The sequence below is a fragment of the Nannobrachium achirus genome (genome assembly GCF_963921795.1).
Source record: "Nannobrachium achirus genome assembly, chromosome: 3".
Lineage (NCBI taxonomy): Eukaryota > Metazoa > Chordata > Actinopteri > Myctophiformes > Myctophidae > Nannobrachium > Nannobrachium achirus.
The window spans coordinates 4387967-4404238 of NC_137812.1; the positions used below are offsets into that span (position 1 = coordinate 4387967).

Consider the following 16272-nt stretch of genomic DNA (forward strand, 5'->3'; position numbering starts at 1 on the left):
TCTTCTTTGAAATGTTTGAGATCCACTACCATACTGTATTCCTCAATGCTTCAGAAGCTTAATATAAAACTATCCTGCTTGAAATGAGTATAATACAATAAAAACATCATCCTGACGTCAACCTGACGTTGGGATAATACGTTGAACAGACGTTGGTTATTGGTTAGTTACCAACACAACCTAAAACCAACCAAATATCAACGTCTGATGATGTTAGACTTCAACGTTATGTGGACGTTAGTAAAATAATGTTGGGCAGACATTGGTTATACAAGCAAATTATCATCTGTAATTAAATCTGATTAAAACACATTTTAATGCCTATCTTTTGGGATATTATAGTTTGGAGGAAACATATGAAAGATGAAGGGAGCCATCTTTGTAGTTACAGAGAGGAACACAATATATGTGTGTTTATGGAAAGCAGTTTGAAAATCAACTACACTGCCCACAATGCAATTGCAAATGCCTGATTGGCTGTGTGTCATGTGACTGTGATGTGGCCAGCTACCACTGGCTCTGCTGAGAGCACACCCCCACTTTGAATCCAAACAGCCCACAGCAGTTACATTTGTCACCAACAGCAAGCATTGAGAGCTGCTTGTCTAAAAGTGATTTAAGATAAAACTAAACTAAATAAAATCACTGTTGATTGAAGATAGGTTGCTGCCAGTCTATTTGTGGGATTAAATCTACATTATGGAGACTTTTTGCACACAGAGAAGGAGTTTTGGAGCAGGGAGATGACACAGGTATGTAAAGCTATTTTAATTGATTGCTTTTGCTTCCAGTACTTTTTACAACTTCACTATTTACAATTCATACTCCAGTGTTTTCAGCCCTTTTCATGTCAAGGACCCCAAAATCCAAAATGACTATTTGGCTGCAGACCCCTTTTAATATGTGACAGGAACCCTCATTCCTGTAAAAAAGTTTCCATTATATAATGTTTCCAAGGTCCATTATTTATTCAGCAGTTAAATAGTGTTATTGTGACAGTAATCATTGCTATTTATATAGTGTTTGTTTAGTAATGTTAGGTTGGTTCCAGCCTTCCAGGTGGTCCCCAGCTAAATGATGGGGAGTTGATAACCAAATGGACCCCTATAGATCTTTTAATTACTGTAAAATCAAACCAAATGTACAAGCTAAATTATTTTTTACACATGATCTGTATTCCTAAATTATTAGGTATGAGACTGAGAGGCTAAATCTCACTAAATGGTGGTCCATGGCTCAAATGCATAATTGACAAACACTGATTTTGTGCCATGGTTCTCAAAGTGGGAGTGGGAGCTAGAAGTGATTAACAGGAGTGTGTGTGTGTGTGTGTGTGTGTGTGTGTGTGTGTGTGTGTGTGTGTGTGTGTGTGTGTGTGTGTGTGTGTGTGTGTGTGTGTGTGTGTGTGTGTGTGTGTGTGGTACATGGCTCATTTGTAATGTATTTTGTAGTCTTTCAACTTTTGTTTTTCTTCTGTCAACAGAAAATTCCAACGTCGAAAAGAAAACCAGTCTATGCAATATGGTAGGTTAAGTCTCCTCTTACCACCCTTTAGCAAAGTCCTTTTTAATCCAGGAAATCCAGTAGTAGGCCTAATCCACAATAGGAAAATAAAAGGTATCTTCATCCTGTGGTATAATATCCAAGATCCAATATAGAATACAGCATGACTTTTGCATGAGACTTCTCCTTCTCTTCTTACCCTGTACTGCCAAAGCTGCACTTCACAGGTGTTACAAACACGTCTGAATGCCAATCTACTGCAGCCAATCACTGCAGGAACTAGTCAAGTACTAAATAATATACTGTACATGCTCATATTATGCAATGTGTTCTTGTAGATAATTTTGTGTCTATGCAACATTGTTGTTTGATGGAGTATGATAAAATCTAACCTATTCATTTCCTTTTTCACTCTCTCTCTGTTACATGAGGTGTCTCTGTGGTGGTATGAGGTGATCCTGGGAGCTAAGCCAACCAGGTAATTTACTTAATTAATAATGATTTATTTGAACTGAGAAGCCATTCTACAGCCTCACATTGTGTGTGCTTGTAGATCAGCTATTTTTGTGACTTCGGTCCATTATATCTCCCCTTTAATGATTGAATGATTGCACTCTCCCACAGTAATAAGGAAAAGAAAAAACAACACATGTTGACCATTTTTACACTTTGTTAATTTTAAGCTCAGTGTCAGGGAAGCCCACAATGAGAGTAAATGCCAGCAGAACAATATTGCAAGCCATTTTGGCAAAACCTTGATCGGCGCTACCCACACGTTAGGTTGTGTAGCTCATGCCTTGAATGCCCGATGCTTACAAGCTGTACTTTGTTGTAAAGGTGACGAATCAATGATAAAAATGATATAAAACAATACAAATTGGTATTATTAAAGGGGAGATAATGGACCGAAGTCAAGTTTCCTTTCTTTTTGTGCTGATTTTATTTCCTTTCTCTCTGTGTCTCAGGTGCCGTACGTTGGGTGGCTGCTTGTTCTTGTGACGCAGTGTCCAGTCCTGTCTTATGTGGAAGCAAACATGTATGAACTAGTCACTAGTCTGTTTTCACTTCTCCCTCTCTCTCTCTCTCTCTCTCAGGTGTCTGCTGTGCTTGTCCCGCCTTTCCTTTGGGATAGACATGGTGGTTTCTACTCTTGGGAGATAACAACCAGGTAGTCTGATCATTGTTTTGTACTAAATAGCCAATCTACAAACTGTTGTGCGATGGAAAATTATAACGCTTTGATTGGGTGTCTAACCTCTCTTTCTCTCTCAGGTGGCGTGACGTGTCTGATAGTCCTTTCGGACCTGGTGCCAGTGGTTGACAGGATAGAGGATGGAGAGAGGAGCAACATCTCTGTGATGACCAAGCTTTTAAGACCTTGGTAGGCTTTATATGAGTCACAGTATAAAGTGCATGTTTCAACATGGAAGAAGAGGAGGTTCGCACACTGTTCCAGAGCTCCGGTAAATAGTTATTATTCTATCCTAATAAACTATTTACTGGAGCTCTGGAACAGTGTGTGAACCTCCTCCTTCCATGGTGTGTATATTATATATTCCTTGGTTCGGCACCTGTAAATCTTTGGAGATGTGCTTGCTTCCCTCTCTGCATGTTTCAACATACAATATGAATTAACCCTTGTGTGATGTGGTTTTCAGTGTCTGCATAATTATTTGTTTAATTATTCTAGGCGATGGCCTGTCTGCATGTTTTCATTTTTTCGCAGCTTAACCACTGGAACCCCCTCTTATGACAATGTCATGATATGTGAAAATTATGTGAAAATAAATAAATACAATTTTGCATGAATGTAGCTTATAGACCTGCTGTTGCTGAGCAGATTTGGTGTAGAGGGTTTAAAAAAGCGGACCACCCTGGGCCACCTGATCAACAAGGGATCAAGAGATTATATGCCATGTTTACAAAAGAACCTTACCCTACTATATTGTTCACAAAAATGTAATATGTTTTTCTTCAGGCTCTTCGGTAACCACATGAAGGGGGAAAAGGAAGGTGGCTTTGGAGAAGACTGATGTATTTTAGAGCAATACAAGGTAACTTCATGTTGACCAAGGACAGACAATTGGCACACACCAATCTGTAAATAATGTAATTGGGCAAAACATGTCCTTCCCTTTGATACAATGGCAAGTGTCTTTGATTTGGTGTCTAACCCAGGGGGTTTCAAACATTTTTGACTCGGGTCACCTCGCCCCTGTAAATAATATTTTAATCCACAGCACCCTTGAAGTACACTGTAAATATTTTGAATCTTACACCATTGGAGAAATATCAGTTTCCATTAGAACTGACTGAAAATAACTTTATACTTTATGTTTAACCACTTGAACCCCAGCATCCCTATTCTGGGAGGAAGGTTCACCAAAAATAGCCGATCTACAAGCTCACAGCGCGTCGTGACATGTTGTGAGCTTGTAGATCTGCTATTTTTGCAGAAGAGAGTTGGCCGTAGATGGAAAAATAACTCCTCACAAATCAGGTCAGTTTTACTTAGTGAACTGATATTGATGTAGTGATATTGATGATCAGATTATTCTGAGACACTCCTGGACTGGCATCAAGGCACCCTAGGGTGCAACAGCACCCACTTTAGGAAACCCTGGTCCAACCTATTTCCTTCTTTCTTCTCTCTCTCTTAGCTGGCGTGATGTGTCTGCTTGGGTCCAGTCGTTGAGAGGATGGAGAGAAGAAGCACCTCTGTGACCAAGCTTTTTAAGTAAGTAAGAAGTAATGCACAGCATAACACAGTATAAGGTTTGGGTGTTCTGTGGTTTTCAGTGTCTTACAATTTAATTCTTCTGGGTGAGGGCCTGCTTAACCAACTGAACTCTTGTTATTTTAAGGTTATGAGGGTGAACATGATGTGAAGTTTTCAAGTTTTTGTATGCATTGTGACCTTGTAGACACACCTGTAAATAATTTAATTTGCAAAACATGACAATGTGGTGGTGTAAGGTTATGACAGCATGTTACATATTTTGTATTCTCTTTTTCTACAGATGCCGTCATGACGTTCAACCCAGAAGCAGAGGACAACCTAAAGCAGCAGAGGCGGGAGACACAGGGGAACTGTCCATTTCAAGAGGGACACTATGGACTGATATAACTTGAATTAGTTCTGGTTGGACCTAAAACCTGGTAGCTCACTGGACATGCAGGCAAGAGGAGGCAGCGGGGGACACAAACGCATGCACTCAGAACTGATTGAACTGACACTGTGAATTCTGGGGGATCTTGGTAGTTCTGTTTGGACCTACAGTTTAATCTGGCAACTCACCGGAATACATTTTTTGTAGTTGTGAACTCACCGGAATATATTTTTTTAATTAATTTTTGTTGTTGTTGTGAACTCACTGGATTATATTTTTTAATTATTAGATTTTTGTTGTGAACACACCGGAATATATTTTATTAATAATTTTGTTGTTGTTGTGGGACATATGCAAGTAAAAAGGAAACTGTCTGGAAGTTCTCTCTGAGGTAGGCTGTGCTATTATTTCATGTATTTCTTTATTTGTCCAGTGTTAAGGTAAAAAAAAGGTGAACTGTTATGTTCTTTTCTGGATCAAGCTTAATCAGACCTAGTGACTGCTGTGTGAGCTACCCTCTATTCACTATTCAGTACTTGACACAATTTGGTGTCATACTGTCATATGTCTGGAAGTTGATGTGATGTTAGCGTTGGTTTTCACGCCCTCTGATGTTTTGCATTTCCAACTTTGGTCATTGATGTCAACCTAATGTTGGGTTTTGACAGCAATGCACCTCTTGCTTACATGTCTAACCAACATTGGAGGATGACGTCTTGCCAACGTTGGGTTATGTTCATTTAACCAAATTAGAACTTGTATCCAAATTTGGAGTTGAACCAGTAATCGTCTACATAACATCTGAGATTAACATCAAGCTGACGTTGGATTATGTCAGTCCAATTTTATTAAACTAAAATAACTTTTATCCAACGTTAGGAGACCAACCAAAATTAAATGTCAAGATAACATCAGATGCTTACATCAAATCAATGTTTGCCTTATGACGTCAATCCGATTTACTTTTCAACAAAAATACATTGGGAGTCTAACCTTTAATCAATGTCTACATGACATCAGAGATTGACATCAAACCAATGTTGGGTCATGACGTCAATCAAACTTAAAAACCCAACGTTGGGAGTCTAACCTTTAATCAACGTCTACATAACATTAGAGATTGACATCAAACAAATGTTATGTTATGACGTCAATCAAACTTTGATTTTCAACCAAAATACAACCGGTATCCAACGTTGGAAGTCTAACCTTTAATCAACGTCTAAGTAACATCAGTGATTGACATTAAATCAACGTTAGTTTAAGATGTCAAACCAACATCAGGTTATGACATCAAACCAACATCGGGTTATGTCGTCTAACCAACGTTAGGTTATGACGTCAGACAAACTTTCTTTTTCAACATCCAACGTTGGGAGTCTAACCTTTAATCAACGTTTACGTAACATCAGAGATTAACATTAAATCAACATTAGTTTAAGATGTCAAACCAACATCAGGTTATGACGTCTAACCAACGTTAGGTCATGATGTCAGACAAACTTTCATTCACAACGAAAATACAACTGGTATCCAACGTTGGGAGTCTAACCTTTAATCAATGTCTATATAACATCAGAGATTAACGTTAAATCGACGTTAGTTTAAGATGTCAAACCAACATCAGGTTACGATGTCTAACCAACGTTAGGTTATGACGTCAGACAAACTTTCATTTACAACGAAAATACAACTGGTATCCAACGATGGGAGTCTAACCTTTAATCAACGTCTATGTAACATCAGAGATTAACGTTAAATCGGCGTTAGTTTAAGATGTCAAACCAACATCAGGTTACGACGTCAAAGCAACATCAGGTTCTGACGTCTAACCAACGTTAGGTTAGGACGTCAGACAAACTTTCATTTACAACCAAAATACAACTGGTATCCAACATTGGGAGTCTAACCTTTAATCAACGTCTATGTAACATCAGAGATTAACGTTAAATCGACGTTAGTTTAAGATGTCAAACCAACATCAGGTTACGACGTCAAAGCAACATCAGGTTCTGACGTCTAACCAACGTTAGGTTAGGACGTCAGACAAACTTTCATTTACAACCAAAATACAACTGGTATCCAACGTTGGGAGTCTAACCTTTAATCAACGTCTATGTAACATCAGAGATTAACGTTGAATCGACGTTAGTTTAAGATGTCAAACCAACATCAGGTTACGACGTCAAAGCAACATCAGGTTCTGACGTCTAACCAACGTTAGGTTAGGACGTCAGACAAACTTTCATTTACAACCAAAATCCAATGGTCATCCAACGTTGGAGTACAACGTTGTCCCAACGTTGTACTGACGTCGTGTGCCAGCTGGGTAGAGATCGTCTGGCTACACAAGACTGTAACTGTGGAATCAATGTGATGTTCTACCTGGATGCAATTTGCATATTTATGAACAATAAATAGTATTAATGCATAAACATCTGGACATTGTAATCTTTGCATTACACAGCAGATGCCTAATACAGTATGCATGCGTTAATTAATTTTGCAGTTGTATAATGACCAGGGGTTTTCAAAGTGGGTGCTCAGGCACCCTGGGGTGCCGTGATGGCAGTCGGGTGCCTCGAGATAATGTGATAATATTTGGAATTTATGCTACAAGCTCCGGACCAGTATGCCTCCTTTGCCCAGAGAAGTTATCAAATGCAGCGCTGGTGCCAAGTAATGTGATTTACTCAATAAAACACAAATTCATTCAGATGTTGTCATCATCTCATAATAACAAAAAGTGTAATATTTATTTAAAAGAAAATAGATTATACTGTTATTCTAAAGGTAACAGTAAATATCCCATAAATATAGGTGCTGGGAGTGAAAATTATGAATATAATGTACTAAATGTAGGGGTGCCCTGAGACAAAAATGAACTATGCAACTTACAAGTCTGCATATCAAAGCTAGCATCCAGAGCCAGGTTGTCATAAATGCTTTGTATAATTGAATTGCATAGTATTTGATATTCTGCTTTGGCTTCCTGAACCTTGCACGTCCCTGTTGTCACGTCTGTCTTGAGCTGACACACGTAAACCACAAAGAATAAAGCCTGGGCTTTATGAGCTCAAGGGTTACAAAGCATAATTGAAGGCTATTTACAATTTAGGCATTTAGCAGATACTCTTAATCCATAGTGATTTACAATAAGCAAGGACAGCACAGGGTAATGCTACTGTACCTCAAATGCATAGAAATAGTAATCTAGGATCATAGGTTCATAGGATTATAGGTAAACCAACAACCATTACACTTTCACTCCTTTGTGTCATGTAAGTAGTCATTTCTTTTAGGTTTAATTTGTTGGAGCACAAAAAGCCACAACTACAGCAGTGTAATATGTTTATTGAAAGGTTTGCATTCATTTAGAGATCTTTTGCAAAAAAATGTTGTTCTTTTACAATACAGATCTTCAGCATTCAATCTATTCTTGACAGGGAATATCATTAGCACAGCACTATAGTAGGCCTGCATCTACTAGGCTACAACAGAATGTTTAAGAGAAGGTATGAAAGGAAATAAACTGTAAAAGACAATTAAGATAAGGAAATAAAAATGAATATAAAACATGAACGCATAAAGACAAAACAGTAAAGCAATACAATATTAAAACAAGAGGAGTAATACAAATTGAATCATTGAAATCCTTTAGTTTTAAGAAGATCATATCGATTTGACAAGCCTAAGATTCTCAGGCAAGGACTTCCACATACTTATGTCAATCATGTTAATGTTGTTTTCTAAGATCCCTGTTTGTTGAAGCACAGTTCAGAAAACACCAGTAGATGTCATCTTTGAGCTGTAGTTTGATTTGTTGTTGGCTGTTAGATCATGGCAATGATGCCAATAGATACATTTTGGCAAAATGTAGACAAAATTAAATTGACAGGTAGAGCAGTGCTATTAGTTAAGTCACAAATAAAATACATTTTCAGCAGAAATAAGATAATACCAAGAATATACCAATATTAATAATGAAGAAAAGTATGAGTTTAGTAGTTCAATTAACATATTTAAAACTGAATAGACAAAGCAGAAATATTATACCGTATATTATATACTTAACCATTTTGAAAAGAATCCATTTGCAACTACAGCTAGGAGTCAGTTAACTTAATTCGTCCCATTGTTTGGAAATAGGGGGAAACGGTTAGCCTGACCAAAGCTAACGAAAGCTTGTGGTATCCTGCCGTACAATATTAGGCACAAAGTAGGCTTAAATAGTTGAACGCTGAAGCAACAACATACATTTTTCAGAAAACTGCAAGGATTTAGAAGACAATTTTACAATCGGCCTCAGGTCTTAATGGGTTAATCAAATGTTATTTTTGACAAGGGTCACAGGTGTTGCACAGGCCTTTAAAAAAGTACGGAAAATTAAAACCCTTGGACATCAGGGTCAAAAGGACAAGTGCTGTCAGCTTAGTTAAAAGCAGCTCCATCTGACTGCATCTGTGTCAGTCATGTGACACAGTGACAGTTATAGACTGTGGTGAGATAGGAGCGGATTTCTTCAGATGATTCTAGTGAATTCCTTTCCTGAGGGAAGAAGAAACACAAAGGTAAGAAAGACCCAGGAAGTGTGTGTGTGTGTGTGTGTGTGTGTGTGTGTGTGTGTGTGTGTGTGTGCGTGCGTGCGTGCGTGCGTGCGTGCGTGCGTGCGTGCGTGCGTGCGTGCGTGCGTGTGTGCGCGCGTGTGTGTGTGCATGCAGACAGATCGAGGGCCATATTTAGATGATCTAAAGCGCAGTCTGAGGTGTGACCATTTTCGGTTATTAAAGGAGTAGTTCACCCCCAAAATGACTTTTTTTCTATTGATTAGTCACGCCATGGAGACTTGAGTTCAATAATATCTTTTGGTTTTTGTCACATTCCTAAGACAAAAATTTGATTCGAGTAAATTTACCCCCATTGATTCCGGATGGGGACCCGTTTCGAAACGGGTCCCCATCCGGAACGAATGGGGGTAAATTTATTGATATCACATTTTTGTCTTAGGAATGCGACAAAAGACTAAAAATATGACAGGTGATATCACCTGTGTAAAAGTCCATATATAGGGTATTCCCCAGAATCCCTTTTATGCCCATGAAGATCCCTGATGTCATCGATATACTGGCCAGATGGCCAAGACAGCCCATATCTGTGTGGCTGGTTCAGATAGGGATCTCAATGTATGGGCATAAATGGGATTGTATGTTGTGATGTCATGGGAACCACTCTAACAGAATCCCTTTTATGCCCATATACTGTATGGAGAAATTGGAGATCCCTGATGTCATCAATATTAAGCCCATATCTAACAGGACTTCTTATGGGAATGCCCATAGACGGCCCATATCTGTGTGGCTGGTTCAGACAGGGATGTATGGGCATAAAAGGGATGTACCATCAGTACATGAATCTCCATATATGGGTAACTGGTCCGATATACATCACTGGCCAGATGGCCAAGAATTGCCCTTTAGGGGCGAGGTCGCATGTCGCCCTGAGGCGTCTTACTAGTAATAATAGTATAATGGATACCGGTAATCAAATGCTTGTAAAATAATGTATTTGCTATTTGAGCAGAAAAATAATGTATGTTCTTTTTGTGAAAGGCTATGGCAAATGGGCTGATTTAAATGGACACCTGCCCTACATGGATAAAATGTCCCAGTTCATTATTTATTCAGCCTCAATGCCAAGTCTCTCAGTAATGTCACCTCAATTGTTGGATGGATTTTGAGTGTTCACTTTGTGAACCCTATACCTAGGGCATACATGGGCAACTGGCAGCCCGAGGGCCACATGCGGCCCCCACCTTCACTTAATGTGGCCCCAGGTTAATATCGGAAAACTGATATTATTGATTTCAGCTGTTGCAATTCCAAACATGTAAACATGACCCGCTTTAATTACTTCAGTCTATATTAGTAGTTGAATGACTAGTATAGTACATAGTATTAAAATGTTAGTCTTTTTTATGTCCAATGTATTTGTATTTAAGTTCATAAAGTTAATATAAGTATAACTAAATACATTGGAAATTAAATCAAAATGTGACATTTCAGGATTCCAATTAAAAAATAACAAAAGATAATTCAGGATTCCAATTCAAAAGTAGCAAAAATAGCAGATCTACAAGCTCAAAACGCATCGCAGCGCGACACGTTTTGAGCTTGTAGATCGGCTATTTTTGCTACTCTTACTGGAGATAAGAGGTTTTGGCTCGACAGTAACAATAGGCCCTCTGGATTGAGTGTGGAAATATAGTGGCCCTCTCTATCATCAAAGTTGCCAACCCCTGGCCTAGGGGCATTTTAATGTATATACTAAATATTACTAACCTTCCCTGACTGTCCTTTCAACGAGTTCAGTATAATGAGTATCTTCCTCTCTTCTGGATGGACCTGCAACAGACAGTTAAGGAAAGAGAAGATGACAAAGAATATATTTTGTGACAACCACCCATTATTATTGCAGTATACACAACTATACAAAACGTTATGACTATGTTTTTAATGTAATATACCAGTAGCATATAGATAAGGAGAAGAGAACAGGGGCGCTTCCTCTGATTGCTGCCACTGATTTGGGCAGTCTGTGCTTAGCTCTAGGTACAACTGAACTCAAGGATCCACAGAAGTGGAAAAAGCAGCACACCAAAATGAAGATGCAAGTCACGTTAAAAGTCACTTTTAACTTACTCTGAAGAAGGCTTTGTGGCGAAACACGTCAGTGACGTCAGCGTTCAGATTAAAATGGAACACTGCATCGCATCTGAGCCTGTCTTGCATTTTCATTTTGGTGTGCTGCATGCTTTTTCCAATTTTGTGGATCGTTGAGATCAGTAGCATATACTTTGTGTGCACTCATTTCACAATACAGAGGCATTTGTGACCAGTCTGGTTCAAATGGGGCTTGTTGTTGCTTTGATATACTTTTGTAAGTTTCAGATCAATTCTTGAATTATTTTATGAATGAATATTTCTTGAGTAATATAGTCATTATTACATGACTTAGTTGAATGCTTGATTCTGATTGGTCAATCGCGGTTATTTCTTGATAATAGAGCATAGCAGTGGGCGTGGTTTAATGGTGCCAACACAAAATCTCCCATTCATTTTCCCCATAGGTTTTCACAAAAATATGTATAACAATTATTCTAAGCGTAGAAACAAGCCATCCAGGATGTCAGTGAATCATGACCATAAAACCTTTGATCCTGTGAAAACAAATATTTGAATATTCAATTATTTGATATATTACATTAATAAATACCCTTTGTTTAGCGATATTCACATTTTTCACTTCACAGAATCAAAGAAGGTTTCATGGTCATGATTCACTGACATCCTGGATCATGGCATGGTTCTAGGCTTCAAATAATTGTTATAAATATTTTTGTAAAAGTCTATGGGGAAAATTAATTGGAGATGTTTTGTTGGCATTAGTAAACCACGCCCACTGCCATGCTATAGACCACTGCTCTGAAATAGACCGTTGCTATATGGACGGAGACAGTGAGTGCACAGTCAATCAGTTTTGAACCAATACTTACTTAGAGGGGTTCTCTTCAACTTGCTCTTTACTATCACCACAAGGACTGCAATTATGGTAAGGGTAATACCCACGATCAATAAGCGAATTATGAACCTGCTGGATGCACTGCCGTCTTCATCTATGAGGAACATGAGCAAAAACATGAATTATGAGGAAAAGATATCCCTTTGTACTTGTAGATCTACAACATTGGTTCTCAACCTGTGTGTCGGGGTCCACATGACTTTGGGGGGTCCCCAGATGAATACCAGTCTGTTCGCCATCCCGGTCGTTCGCCTCGGCCGTCTATCCGGCGGAACAGTAGACGGTCTCTGCCTCATTGCTTGGTATTCCTAAACGTAACCTCGGTAAAACGGTTCAAACCTACGTTTTCAAATAAATGTAGTGGAGTAAAAGAACAATATTTGGATCCGAGATTTAGTGGAGTAGAAGTAAAAGTTTTGGAAATTGGAAATACTCAAGTAAAGTAAAAAATAAATACCTCAAAATTTTACTGGAGTACAGTACTCAAGTAAATGTACTTAGTTACTTTACACCACTCTTCATTAGGGTTGGGTATCGTCAGCGATACTTTTAATGGTATCGATTCAATGACGTCGATACTATCGGTATCGGTTCACGTAAAAACAAACGATACCTTGTTTCGATACTTTTGAATGCACCCCTTGCCGGTCGCATCTGTAAAATTGGGCTACTGAGAGTTTAATGACTGCTTTAGTAGGCTACACTCGTTACTGTGAAAATAGCCAAGAATAGCCTATAATGTTTATTATTATGATAATGATCCAACGTCTATAAAATAGCCCATAGAAAAAGGCAAATAATAATTATAATAATAATAATAAATAAAAAGTATCGAAAATGGTATCGAAAAAGGTATCGTATCGATTCCCAGGTATCGAAAAAGGTATCGTATCGATTAAAAGGTGAACGATACCCATCCCTACTCTTCATGTCATATTAGCTATTTTATACAGAGTTTAGATCCTATTCTGCAGTGGCTGGCTCACCTGGTAACTAACTGTCCAACCCTAAACTTATTTCTCATCTTATCCTCAAAAACAAATACAAGTCAGCGCAGTGAGCGTGAGTTTGGCGTGAAAAGATTAGGACGAACGGCGAAGGGAAGGGCGAAGAGACTGGCTTACCCCCAAGATGACAGTGAAGTGACAATGTAAGGACTTTTAAGACCTTTTTAATACTTTAGAAATAAAGAAAAGAAAAAAAAATACTGCATCAAAAGTAATCAAAAAACGACTATAAAACTGGTCAAACATTGACCAAATTGTCTAATAAAATGAAAATAAAATAGATGATGTACTATTATTATGTACTGATATTTTCACAATATTTATCCGTGGAGGAACCAAAACATATAACGGGTCAACTCTTACATTCCAAGTGCTTGTCACTGCAGAGTGTTGTGATGTTGAGTGACAGTGTGTTGTTGCTAGCAGGGTTGGCAGCCACACAGCTGTAAGAGGAGTTCAGTCCCTCCATATCTACAGTGAGAGGAAGAGAGGGAAGGCTGCTGCTCTGGTTCACTATCTTGTCTCCTTTGTACCAGTAGAGAACTGTCTCATCATCCTTCTCTATGAAACACACCAAGCTGCAGCTCTCACTGCTCACACCAGAGACGTTCACAGCAGGCATCGGTGCAGCATCTGAGGACACATTTAGTGGACAATCGAGACATTGGAATTATGTATCTGCATTTGGAAAACCATAAACCATTGGTTCTCAAATCATTTAATTTCAAGGACCCCTGAATTGATATGTATTTGGCTGCATAACCCAATTAGTGGGAGAAATACGTAACAAAAATAGGCTAATGTGTTCACTTCCGGCAACAAGCGTGAAAATCTGCACCTATAGGGGTATTTGTGTGTGCTGAATTCAAAAATGTACGGACATTGCACTTTCCCCATGGGATCTGGTGGCTCTAATTCACTTACTATACAGGGAAAAAAGATTCTGAATCTATTTGTTTTGCACGAAAAACATTCCTTGGGCTAAAAATGGACCCTACAAAACAGTACAAAAAGTGACTCATCACTAAACCATACTAAACCATAGTTTTGTAGGGTCCACTTTTAGCCCAAGGAATATTTTTCGTGCAAAACAAATGCTTGCAGTGGATTCAGAATCATGAAAAAACCCTAGTTAGACCCCTCACATGCTACAAGAATAATTTCCCCTTCATAGTAAGTGAATTAGAGCCATCTTTAATTCTCATTTTACGACTAGATCCCATGGGAAAGGTGCAAATTTAGGTGCAAATTTTCACGCTTTCTGCCGGAAGTGAACACCTTTTTCACATATTTCTCCCACTATATCTGAGAATGTTTTGTGCCAGGGACCTCCATATGCGAAGATTTTTTTTTAATGCTTTAAAATATGATTATATATTCAAAGATTTGCATACATTTTCACGTTTTTTCAAAAATAGCAGATGTACAAGCTGCAATTTTTTGAACAGCCAAAGTATAAAATATGGCTAAAGTGTTTGGGAAGCTATATTAACTGGGGACCCCCTGATAAACCCGCCCAACGACAACCTACCTAAAATAACCCTACTTTGAGAAGCAATGCCCTAACCTTACTTTAATATTCACAAGCAAGATAGGGAAAAGTGATCACATTTGGCGCTTGGAACCCAAATAAACTCATCTCTGAATGAACAAATGGCCTCTGTGTTTCGACATCAGATACAGTTTTAGCTGCATTTGTGAGAAATGACTCATCTCCACCTTCAGTTGACACTAAACAGTTTTCATTGACAATATATCGTCGTTGTCCGGTGGAAACCTTGTATCTCCAATTTTCAAATTTGTACGAAGCCCTGCTTCATCATACAAGGCTGTTGCACAAAAGTAGTGAAAACAGCAGATCTACAAGCACACAACGCCTCGCGGTGCGAGTGTGGCGGAGAGAGTCGCAGCCCCAGCCTGAAGCCTCAAAAGTCTAGTATCTGCCCTTGTTCCATAGGGGTATCCCTTTAATAATAATGGTTAAGATATTGGACTTTCGCGCGGGAGACCCGGGTTCGAAGCCGGGTGTGGAGGTTCGGATCACCTCCGTTACATTGATGCCGTGACTCGGATCCGGGCTTCCCCGTAGGAGGAGGTCAAAGGGGGGTGAGGGCGGCGGAGAGAGTCGCAGCCCCAGCCTGAAGCCTCAAAAGTCTAGTATCTGCCCTCATTCCATAAGTATATCCCTTTGGAGTAATGGTTAAGATGTTGCACTTTTGCACGGGAGACCCGGGTTCGAAGCCGGGTGGGGAGGTTCGGATCACCTCCGTTACACAAGGCATTGTGTGCTTGTAGATCGACTGTTTTTACTAGTTTAAATCGTTTTTAAAATGATAAATGCAAAACAAACGGTTTTGGACATACAAGGTTTTCACCCGACAACGACGATATATATAAGGGTTTCTTGATTGATGTGTTAATGCTGTCGACTTTTAGTCGAGGGAAAACCTAATGGTTTGACATTGTTATGAACCTAAGTTTCTAGAACCTAGTTTCTATGTTCTCACCAAAGATGGTGACGTTGAACGAGTGGCTGAGGCCAGTTCCATTGATGACTTGTCCATAATAGAGACCAGTGTCATTGCGGCCGAGGTCTGTGATGGTGAGAGATCCACTCCATGTGTCCAGGTGGATTCTACCTTTGAACCTGTCAACTGTTTGACTTTGCAATTGTCCATCAGTGTAATTCACCAGGACATGTTCGTGTTGTGGACCGAATGACCAGAGAAACTGAGACTCCTCGGCCAGTCCACTACGTCCGGTCTGAAGAACCATGCTCCGCCCGACCTCCCCAAACACCTGGCTGATTTCATCATCGTGATGTGTCAGCGCTGCTGCAACTGTGAAGAGGAAAGGCAGACAATAGTTTAGGATAGCCCTATCGGTGACCCTCTCCCTTTGCTGTATATCATGGGTCTTCAACAGGGGGTCCGGGACCCCTAGGGGGTCCTCAGAGTTACTACAGGGGGTCCTCCAAATCTTTGAGTGATAGAAAGTTTTTTTTCTCCTTTTTTATATTAACCACTTCAACCCTAGTGTCCATATTCTGAGAACTTTAGCCAAAAATAGCAAAT

General features: G+C 39.2%; 1 protein-coding gene and 1 long non-coding RNA gene across 3 annotated transcripts in view; one reads left to right on the top strand and one right to left on the bottom strand.

Moving 5' to 3' along the window:
- LOC308281586 (uncharacterized protein) overlaps positions 1–16272 on the bottom strand; it is a gene marked incomplete at its 3' end in the record, with an annotated part of 534349 nt that overhangs the window by 302487 nt on the left and 215590 nt on the right. The window lies entirely within an intron of this gene.
- Positions 705–5396, top strand: LOC308281084. Of its 2 annotated transcripts, XR_013961811.1 has the most exons (8): positions 705–752; positions 1484–1524; positions 1935–1981; positions 2598–2671; positions 2776–2884; positions 3482–3557; positions 4164–4240; positions 4524–5396. It is a non-coding gene; the product is annotated as an uncharacterized lncRNA (long non-coding RNA). The 2 variants fall into 2 exon arrangements; XR_013961812.1 differs by lacking the exons at positions 705–752; positions 1484–1524 and having other exon boundaries at positions 1858–1981.